Source organism: Psammomys obesus, unplaced genomic scaffold (genome assembly GCF_907164565.1).
Source record: "Psammomys obesus unplaced genomic scaffold, mPsaObe1.curated_primary_1811, whole genome shotgun sequence".
Taxonomy (NCBI): Eukaryota; Metazoa; Chordata; class Mammalia; order Rodentia; family Muridae; genus Psammomys; species Psammomys obesus.
In genome coordinates this window covers 19,376,754-19,386,858 of record NW_026591086.1, presented here as the reverse complement: position 1 = coordinate 19,386,858, position 10,105 = coordinate 19,376,754, and the positions used below count along the sequence as shown (strand labels likewise).

General features: G+C 40.2%; 1 pseudogene; it reads left to right on the top strand.

The window, feature by feature from the left end:
* Positions 1 to 434: 434 nt before the first annotated feature.
* On the top strand, positions 435 to 1,580 carry LOC129678915 (bcl-2-like protein 13; annotated as a pseudogene).
* The last annotated feature ends 8,525 nt before the right edge of the window (positions 1,581 to 10,105 follow it).

The following is a 10,105-nucleotide window of genomic DNA, read 5'->3' as shown; positions in this document are numbered from 1 at the left end:
GTTGCTACCAAGTGACCCAGAGAGACTGCTTGTGAGTTTGGTCCTTTTTTCCTACTTCTTCACTCCTTTAAAATTCTATAAGCTGATCTATACACTCTTCTATGAGTTGCTGGTCCTACTGACATTCTCCTACCTTACATGGATTACTTCATACCACTGGGATAAAAAACGACCGTGAGGTTCAATATGAGTCCCAATGTACTTGTTAAATGATGTTCCTCAGTCCCTTATGAACACCATTGAATCAGTCTCAGTAAATGCCCATCAATCATCACGTTTTGTAAGCACAAATTTCCTCAAAAGTGTGTCTTCTAATCCAGACCCTGTGGGAAACACCTGCTGCCATCTCCTTCATCCCATCTGGGACAGAACCAGAGTCAGATTTCCAACATCCTTATTAAATAGACCTCCTTAGAGCTCCTTCAGCCAATTCAATGGCCTCCTCTACTACTGAGCCTTGAGAATTTCACTATGAAACAAAGTATCCTGTTCTCAGCTACTAGAACTTCTCTCTCGGGAGAAACAATAAGGTCCCTCATCCCAAGGAATTCAACCAGATTTACGTCAGCAATCTTTGGATCTAGAAGTTTTATTAAAATGTAAACCTGAGATTGAAGAACTGATATCCACAGACAAGGAACCTGAAGCATTCACCAGCCCATTCACCTCACTAGTGTTTACTTCTGCTAACCTGGAAAGCTCAATAGAAGACTCCTTGGCCCATCTTGGAGAAAGAGTATCACAGGATCTGAAAGAGCCTTTGCATAAAGCATTGCAAATGATCCTCAACCAACCAGTGGCATATCAGGCATATGGTGAATGAACAATGGAGACTGCAGTTCATGCCAGCAGAAGGAAAAAGATTTTGGTGGCTATAGCATTTGCTACCACAAATGCTCCTGGAATTGACAGGAAATGGTCAAGAGCCTTTGAGTGTGTTGCTACAATTTGGTGTAACATATCTGCAGAGTTCATCATTCTGCAAGGTGGCTGGGCACTGTCTTTAGTCTTTATTCTGAGGAGAAAGATTACCCTAGAATCATTGCAGAAGCTAGCAATGGCATTTATATACAGCCAAGTGACAAGTTAGTTGCCCCTCAGTCTCCTCCTAGTGTCCCTTGGGCCTGAGTCCTGACAGCAGATTGCAATGGATCGTGAAGAAGTGAAAAGCATAGACAACAACATATGTGGAGAGAAGAGTGAAACAACTCTTCTAACTCTGACAGTGTCCATGTGGAGAAAGAGGAGGTTACAGAGGAGGCATTCCGGGAGGCAGCTGCTCCCTTGCTCCCACAGATCACCTCCTGGAAAGCCACAGAAATGAAGAGAGCTGAGAAAGTCAGGCCCACTTCATCTGTGTTTGTGGAGTTTGGTGAAGAAGAGCTGGAGGCAGCAAAAGTGAGACCTTAGGCTGCCCAGCGGAGTGAGGAGGGCCTGGCAGCAGGAAAAAGAGCCACACAGGATCAAAGGGTGCCCTGGATGGAAAGGTCAAGGTTTTGCTGCCCTTTGGAGGGGCTGCTGCAGTGGCCAATCTGGCAGTGGCAGTTAGAGTTGCACTGAAGCTAAAAAAGAAATATTAGTTTTTTCAAACAAGAGAGAAGACAAAGGACCTATGGCTCTAGAGGAGGCCATTGAATTGGCTGAAGGAGCTCTAAGGAGGTCAGTAGCTGACTGGATATTTCCAGGACTCTAGGGTAACTGCGCTTTCTTCTCAGTGTGACAATGGCAGAAGATAGTGTTTACACTGGTCTGGCTTTCATTCTAAGCTCTTTGGCTCATGCAGGATTCAGAAGGGCAAGAGTGAAGTACTCTTCAACAACAGGTTTGTCAACTTGGGCACCATCGACCTTTCAGTTCTTCTCCGTAAGCAGGCTACCCTGTGCATTATGCAATGATGGGCAGCGTCCATGGCTTCTACCCACTAAATTCCAGTGGCGCCCCACTCCCAGGGCAGGTAGCCAAAAATGTCTTCTACATTGCCATATGTCTCCTGTGGACAAGGTCATCTCTCTGTTGAGGGCCAATGCTTTATGGGATAGGGTTCAATTGGAAGAATCTGGGGGAGGAACCTGCAGCTGAAGCCGCCAGCTGTTCATCCTGTTACAGGTTCTCAAAACCGGTGAACTCGCTGTGCTCCACAGCTGCTTTTTTTTTTTTCTGGTTCCACATTCTGTAGTGGGAGGCGCTCTCCCACGTTGTACCACCTCTCAGGTACTCCCACGCAGCGTGCATCGCCCTGTACCTCTGTCACACTCAGCAAGCACCTGATGCTTCCCATAGCTCCATCTTTCAAAAATGCTGCTCTTAGAGACCTTTCAAACTGTAAATACCCAGGCCATGCATTATAACACCCTCCAGTAATCCCAGGAATCAGAGACAAGGAACGTATCATGAGTTCAAAGCTAACCTTGTAAACATACTGTGAGTGAGATCAGCCAGGACAACCACTTTGGAAAGAGAGAACTTCACAGAAAAAGGAATCATAGGCTTTCTCACTTTTATTCAAATGCCTTTCCCAATTCAAGCTATTTTAATGGACTGAATTCTGTAATCACATTATTTTTTTCATCCTGAAGCATTGTTAAAGACTGTCTACATGAGTCATAGATTTTCTCTTCCTATGTTTAAAGGCCAGACCTGACAGGTATCATATATTGATTTTATTTCATCTCCTCCCTCCTCTCTCTCTCTACAGTTTTCCTACTGGCATCAGGGTTGTAGATACCAAGAAGAGCTTTTTTATAACTATCTAATTTATACTCTCTTTTCATATATCTTACCAGCTGCAAGAAATGCAAAGCTTTGGTGCTTTGAAAGAAAAATGTCCCCCTATTAGCACATTTTTTTTTTTTTTTTTAACAATTAGTCTCAGTTGGTAGCACTGATTGGGAGGAATATACAACTTTTAGGATATGGAGGTTTGCTGGCTGGTGTGTGTCACTAGGAGGTAGTGATGGGGTACTGCAGTTTAGAGTTTGTAGCCTCAAGGTACTTTCAGTGCTTTCATTCTGCTTCCTGGGTACAGCTGAGATGTGCTCTCTCAGATTCTACTCACCTGACACCATGCTTTTTTTTTTTTTTTTTTTTACATTATGGATTATCATTCTGAAACCATGAGCTAACATGTGAAATTTCACTGTGAAATTTGCTTTGGCCATGGTGTTTTTCACAGCAACAGAAAAATAACTCACACAGAAGACAACATTTCCATTTTATTTTCCCTGCCTTCCAATTAAAAAAAATCAGAGCCCAACATGGAAGAGAGGGGCCCTTATCCCACTTCCCCAATGCAATTTTTTTTTTCCCAGAAAAACATCTAAGCCTTAGTTAAGTGATGTATTGCACAGAAAAGGAGATTCAAAAGCTGCAGGTGGTGTTTGTAGACACAGGTCATACATGCTACTTCCAAGGATTATACATTCTCCTGTGTATCACCTACTTGGAGATGCATCTACACAATCAGAGGCAAATTCTACTTGTCACTCATCAAGGAAGCTTGGCACTCATTACCACATAGAAGATTGCCAACTTTGGAGTCTTCCTATACACACTTTACTCTCATATGGTAGCAAGTCTTCTAATCCATCATAGGGAACATATAAATGTCAACACAGTAAGGAATCACAGTATTCTATACTTAGAGAAAGATAACTGATTTCTCTTGTGGATACTCAACTCCCAGTCAGCCAGATCAGCCTCAATTGCATGTCCTTTCACCTTCCTCAAGGGCCATGAAACTATTTCTTCAATCTTGTCTTTGGTTCTATTAGTTCCTAAATTTGTGTGAACTTTGCTGTTTGATTCCTGGGCTTATATGAACTCACATTTCACCTCAAATAGGTAACTGAAGACAGACCCAATAAAAAATTATGTTCAAGTGTTGTTTATGAATCTATGAATTCACTAGGTGTGCTTGCAGAAGCATGTGTGAGTGGTCAATTGCAAAAGCAACGGTGATTCAAAGACAGATGTATAATTGTAATGTATTCAGTGTGGCTGATGACTTACAAAAGCTGAAACTCTAGAGATCTGTTCAAAACATGCAAATGATACCTCTGGAGAATCTCTTTTTTTAATTATTTTTTATTAATTACACTTTATTTACTTTGTATCCCCCCATAAGCCCCCCTCCTCCCCTCCCGATCTCATCCTCTCTCCCCCTTCTTCACACATGCCCCTCTCCAAAGAATCTCTTTTTCTAAGCAAATACTTACTATTTCCATATCTTTGGGGAGAGGGCTTATGAATATCATTTTGTGGTGACCATGAACTTTGTCATTTTCATGAGCTTCCTGTGCTTGCTAAGTTTTTTGAGCTCTCTAATCCTTGTAAGTATTCTTAACTCCCTAGGTTTTATGAATATTCATTCTCCTTCTAGAAAAGAATGTTTCAATTGTGAAAAAAATAGTTATAATACAGTAAAAAAAGAATCCTTAGCAATAAATAGGATTGCAGAGAATGGACAGAGTTTATTTAAATTTGTGAATATTTATTTTTTTAATTCCTTCACATAGTTTCTGTTATTTTAAAATCATAGAATCATAGTAGTTATTTTGTATAATTTTTTTTTGAAACAGGTTTTCTCCCTATAGCCATGGATTTCCTGAAATTCACTTTGTAGACAAGGCTGGCCTCGAACTCAGAGATTCCCCTGACCCTACTTTCCTGAGTGCTGAGATTAAAGGTGTGTGCCACCACTGCACAGCTTAGAATGTTTTTAAAATATAACAAAACATTCTGTGATGTCTTCTTATTAATTATTGTATCAGGAAAAGAATATTGAATCTAACAGACATTTAATAAATGCTTTGCCCATGAGAACAATTCTGACAAGAGCCAACTTAAGAATAAAGAAAATCATTGGGATAGAAAACAGGTGCAAGGGCATGTTCAACACAATTATGGAGAGCATTTCATCTGATCATAATCATGATGCTTAATGTTTAGTTATATCCATATAATTTTAGTAAATGGAGTTGATCACCATATGGCAGAATTTGACTTAGTGTGAAAGAACACGATACACACAAATAATCTTGCCATCATGATTTCTTTGCTTAACGTACAGATGCGTGCTAAAAGATATGTGTCTACATTTAGAGATACACAAAATATTCCTGTGATCATGACTTCTTTGCTTAATGTACAGATGTGTCCTTCTAAAGGATATCTATCTACACTTATAGATATGCAAATATAGCCCAATATACATGAAAATTTAAAATTGTGAAGTACTTTATGTGATTACATCCGTTTGAGAAATAAAAGACATTCTTATAGTCATTCATCACAAAATGACTTAACACTCAGCATGACTAAAACAGAAGCATCCCACATTGTATTCAATTGCTTCGTGAATCATTAAGTATTGGTTTAATTTGAGGGGAGTTAATTGTTATCAGCAATTAAAGATCAAAATTAACAAAATGAAAAAAAATCACCAAAAATCCACCTTTGTTTCACTTACAGAAATTTTACTTTAAAGATTCTATCTATAAGAAATATATACTTATTCACATCTTTCACATTTATGCATGTATATGTAAGCACATACTTATAATGTATTTACATTACATATGTATTGTTAAAATATAAATTTGGTATGTCACTTGTGCTGGAAGAATTTTTGTATCCTTAATGTGAGAATACAGATTTTTAAATATGTATAATTGGGCTGTTTATAGTTCAGAGACACAGATTATGCTTAGTAACGTGAGCCCAAAAGTTACACACCACGGGAAGCCCCGCGTCTCCCTTTTCTGATGGCGGCATAAAGAAGTGTTCATAAGCACACCCATGCCATCCAAGGGTCTGCTGCAGTAGGTGCAAGTCTTCTGACGCCAGAAGACAGACACAGCTGTGCAGCACTAAGGGAGACCGGCTCATCAAGGTGAACTGATGTCCCCTGGAAATGAACGGGCCGCTCAGCGCACACGCTTTAAAATAAGCTACTGCAGCCAGTTCTGCTTCTGGTCAAGGAGCGATTTGCTCCTGTGGACATCCAGGTCATTGTGAGGTGTGGTGGTCATGAGGCCCAAATTTATACTATCTGACAGTTTATCTCCAAAGCTCTGGTGGCTTATTACCAAAAGTATGTGGATGAAGCCTCTGGCTCAAAGAGATCAATAGAACCAAAATAACTGGGTACAGGGATCTTTTCTGAGACTGATCTTCCAACCAAGGACCATTCATGAAAACAACCTAGAAACCCTGCTCTGGAGTAACCCATGGCAGCTCAGGCTCCAAGTGGGTTCTCTAGTAAGGGGAACAGGGGGCTGTCTCCTACAAGAACTCAGTGGCTGGCTCTTTGATCACCTCCACGCTGACAGGGGAGCAGCTTTACCAGGCCACAGAGGAAGACAATGCAGCCAGTACTGATGAGACCTGATAGGCTAAGGTCAGATGGAAGGGTAGGAAGACCTCTCCTATCAGTGGACTAGGAAAGGAGCATGGGAGGAGATGAGATGAGGGAGGGTGGGATTGGGAGGAGACCAGGGAGGGGGCCATAGCTGGGATACAAAGTGAATAAATTGTAATAAATTAAAAAGAAACAAAAAAAAAAAAGGAGATCAAAGATATCCTCATCCAGTATAATCATACACTGCTTGTAGCTGACCTCATAGCTGTGACGTCCTGGTACCTATGCTAGATACCATATATCATACCAATAATCACATCTCAAGGATCAAAGTTAACTTTGTAATAAACATCCTAGGATTTAAAGAAAAAAATTCCCTCTCAACCCCTCTAAAGTATCCATAAGTGAATTTTGCACAGACAGTCATGTTATACATTAACCTAAAAATCTACAAATGTTTATTTTTTTTAATAAAGGGTAGTTTTCCCAGCTTGAGAAGAATAAAAATATAATATTTTTAACTAAAACACATGAAAAGGAGTTAATTATTTTAATTATTTCACAAAATTACATATGCTAACTGCCCATGAGTTATTTATATTCCCTCTGAGAAGTTCAGATTTATGCTATAAAGAATATATATGTATGTATACATATATTGATATTATTTATATAAAAGATAAATAACAGCTGGAAATAATAATAATACTACATGGGATTAGGCACAGAACCTGGAGGGACCATAAGGCTTAGTGTAGGGACTTGTTGTAACTTAATTTCTTCTTATAGCAGCAGAAGATTTAGAAGAAATTGAAAGCCAAAGCACAAACTGTTTACCCAATTCCAGGTCATCACAGTTTTCTCCCTCTTCTATTCTGGCTATAATTTCAAAAGCCTTCTCAACAATACCTTTACAAAAATTTATTTACGACATCTGAAACTGTTAAGTATGCTTCCTTTCAAACAAGTATTCACACATAATCATATTTCAAAATTTCTTACTAGAAATTTCACTTGCGGAAACACATTGGTGACAAGTGTCTTCATAACAGTGTGACATATACATATATGTGTATGTGTGCCATTCTCTACAAATTGTAAATACAAATTAAATGAATTAGTCTCAATCTTTTAATTTAGTATCTGATATGTATTTTCAGTTGTGTACCAGCCTTTTAATATAATCAAAATGTAGGTGTTTACTCCAGTGATCTCTGCTCCTCTAGTACCAGTGAGCATGTCTTGTCAGGTTGGCTGTTATAGCTTTCACTGGTCACAGCTTAGAAATATTTGTGTTTCATTTTTTTTTTCCAGCACTTTAAATAGCACCATTCAGCGCTATGAAATCTACCCAATAGAAATGACATTTTTAGTCCCATACCAGTTAGAATTCTCCATGTTCTAAGAGTCAAGTATGTCGTGTTTCAGCAATAATGTCCTACTGGCTTTTTCTTAGATAGCATCCAAAAGAATTGGAGATAGCTTGTAATGTTTGAGATCTATGTGACTCACTACTGAATAATTGCAAAAGATGTAACCTATTCTTTGAACTGGGATATTTATCTGTCATACCAAGTTGTTTACTGGAGCATTATACACCTATTATTGGGTAACTCCATTTAAATTCTTTTGTGTGGGTGTATGTGTTTGGAGGATTCCATAGTAGGTTTCTATATGGTTTTGTTAAAATGTATTATTGTTCATTATCCCTCTAAGAACTGATGCACACTTTTACCTGGTCTGATTGACTCACTGAATCTAAGCATCAGTCAATGTTTGATCTAGCTTCTTCAGCATGAAATCCAAACTTCCACGGTCATACTATTTATCCGAGGGTGGCTTCAAGTTTTCCATTCTCTGGCCTTTAGCCCCATGCGTGTTGCTATCACAAGTGCATGATCATCCACGGTTTTACTATTCATTTTCTCCAAAAAAGAGAGCAATATAAAGGTTTAAAAGACAAATAACGAACTGGAAATACACATTTACATCATGAGATAAATAATTACCACCCTTCCTAAAAGAATAAAGCTCCTATCAGGACCTGTGCCTGTGTGCCCAGGGTAAAATGTACGTTCCATCACTATAGAAAGAATATCTTCAAGGACTGAAGGTACTTGCTCTCAGTTTCATGCTCGATGGAATTCCACATAAAAGTGATGAGTGGAATGTGCAGTCAAATAGGCAAGGATTTCAGTTCATCCTACAATTGTTGCTTCTTTGTTTCTTTTTTTATATTATTTTTTAAGATCTTTTTAAAAAAATTTACTTTTTTATATTAATTAGTTTATTTACCTTGTATCCCAGCTGTAGCTCCTTTCCTCATTCCATCCCAATCTCATGTTCCCTCCCTCATCCCCTCCCTGCCCCTCTCCAAGTCCACTGATAGAGGAGGTCCTCCTCCCTTTCCATCTGACCCTAGCTTATCAGATCTCATCAGGACTGGCTGCAATGTCCTCCTCTGTGGCCTAGCAAGGCTGCTTCTCCTTCAGGGGGTTGGGAGAGGTCAAAGAGCCAGCCATTGAATTCATGTCAGAGACAGTCCGTATTCCCTTTACTGGGGAATACACTTGGATACTGAGCTGCCATGGGCTATGTCTGAGCAGGGGTTCTAGGTTCTATTATTTTTTTTATTTCAGTTTATTTACTTTACATCCCAAGGGTGGCCCCTTCTATCTCTCCTCCCAGCTCCCTCTTTTCTCTTTCTGGTTCCCCTCTCTTTCCCCCCTCAGAAAAGGGGAGCACCCTTCCCACATATAAACTTTTCCCAATACATCAAGTCACATCAGGAATGGAGTGAGCATATTTTCATCTCCTGAGGCCAGGCAAGGCAGCACTGCCAGGGGAAAGTGATCCAAAAGCAGACAAGTGAGTCCATGTTAGAAATAGCCACCTCCAACCCTGCCACTCTTGCCACACAATGTTTATATCAGTTCAGGGGGCCTAAGTCCAGATCATGCATGCTCCTTACTAGATGTCTCAGTCTCTGAAAGCCTCCATGGGACTGGGTTAGTTGTCTTTGTTGGTAATCTTGTGAGGTTCCTTCCCTTCTAGGTCCTTCCATCTTTCCCCCAACACTCCACAGGAACCCTAGAGCTCTGTCCCATGCTTGGCTATAAGGCCCAGCATCTGTACGAATCAGCTGCTGGCTAGAACTTCCCAGATGTCCACCAAGTTAGGTTTCTGTCTGCACACATAGGAGAGTATTATTATTAGTGTCATGTACTGGCTCCCTATCCTGGGTTGGACCTCAGGTTGGGCCAATTATTGGTTGGACTTTCCCTCAATCTTTGTTTCCTCATTATCCCTGCACTTCTTGTAGGAAGGATAATTTATGGCTCAAAGGTATTTTCAGTGTGTTGTTGTTTCCCTCTTTCCACTAGTCCTGCCTGGCTAGGAGGTGGTCACTTCAGTTTTGATGCTCCCATGGCCCTACCCTCACCCCAGTTAGGAGTCTCTGCTTGAGTCACACTATATCCTTCCAGGAGCCTACCCTGTCATAGGCCTCTGGCTTGACAAAAAGATTTTCCTCCACAGTTTCCCTTCTTATTCCCAGCCCTCTCAACTCCCACATCTGTTCTCCCCACATCTGATACCAACTCTTGTTTCCCTCTCCATTCCATCTTCTGCCCCTTTTCCTCTCTTCATCCACTTCTGCTGTCTATTCTACTTCTCAGTGACATACCGGCACCCTCCCTTGGACCCTTCTTGTTACTTAACTTCTTTGGGTCTGTGTATTATAGTATG